Below are 1480 nucleotides of genomic sequence, written 5' to 3' on the forward strand. Positions count from 1 at the left end.
TCAGGGAAATGAAGGAGGTGTTGAGGGCTTTCAGGATGGTTTTGCTACACCTAGAATCCTCCACCACATTCAGAATATCATGTTTGACAATATGCCAACAAGCTTTAAAAAATTCCACATTGAAACCATCAAGGCCTGGTGCTTTGCAATTCCACATGTCTTTGAGAACCTCGCTTACTTCCTCTCCAGTAACAAGTCTATTGACGTTAAAATTGTCCTCTCTAGGCACCAACTTAGGGATATGCCTTATAATTTCCCTGACGGATTGTTCCCTATCTGGATTTTTTTCCTAAGTGATGTTTTCGAAATTCTTAACAAGCACAACTTCAATATTATTATGAGTATTCTGAAGCTCCCCATTCTCGTTCTTTATCGTAGAGATTTTGTTGTATGCTCTATTAGCTATGGTGGATCTGTGGAAAAATCTTGTGTTCCGCTCTCCTTCCTTGAGCCATTGAACTCTAGACTTTTGCCTCCAAAATATTTCCTCTTGTTTGCATAAATTTTCCCATTCTTGATGATGTTTGTTAGCCTGATCACTTTTGACTTTGTCAAAGCCACCTTGGATCAATGCCTGGTTGAGTTCCTGCATTTTGATTTCCAATGATTTTTTGTTCACAAAAATGTTTCCAAAATCCTTCTTGTTCCATTCTTTGAGCCTAAGCTTGACATGCTATAGTCTTTTATGAAGGAGGTACATTTGTGATCCTTATAATTGCAAATCTTCATACCAACATTTTTCAATGTTATTGATGAAATCTAGTTGGGAGAGCCAGATATTCTTGAATCTGAAGGGCCTATTTCTGGGAGAAACCATACCCTTGATTTCCAATTGAATCGGCCAGTGATCTGACCCTCTGAAGGGAAGGACTCTTGCTGTTATTTCTTTATCTGTTATCATTAGTTCCTTTGAAATCATGAACCTATCAAATTTAGAGGCTACTTGTGCCTCACCTCCTCTTTTGTTGTTCCATGTAAAAAGGCCATTACTCAATTCTAAATCAACCAATTTCATATCATCTGTGAATAATTGGAACGCTAAAGAGTCTTTGGTAAGCGCTCTGGTTCCTCTCTTTTTTTCCAAAAGAGACTTTATCATATTGAAATCACCTCCCATGATCAAAGGAATTCGAGCCTGTCTGTTCCTGAGATGTATTAGTGATTCTAGCCATTTTAGTTTGTCATCTATTTTTTGGGGACCATAAACATTTGTGAGCGGGAAGGTTTCTGAAACTCCCATTGGTTGCATGACCACTGATAAGTAATTTTTGGATGCTTCAACATCTATTATGCTGATTTTCTGGGGATTCCAAAGAGTTAGAATTCCCCCCGCTGTGCTTTCAGCTTTAACCTCTAGAAACTCAAATCTATTGAGCCATTTGCTATGAATTTGTTTTATTTTCTGAATGGAACATTTGGTTTCCTGGATGAAGATCATATCCGACATTTCTTGTTTCATTCTATAACTTAGCATTCTTTG

Source organism: Pinus tabuliformis, chromosome 1_1, assembly GCF_031772625.1.
Source record: "Pinus tabuliformis cultivar Carrire ecotype Pingquan chromosome 1_1, CPIR1, whole genome shotgun sequence".
In the NCBI taxonomy this organism is placed as follows: domain Eukaryota; kingdom Viridiplantae; phylum Streptophyta; class Pinopsida; order Pinales; family Pinaceae; genus Pinus; species Pinus tabuliformis.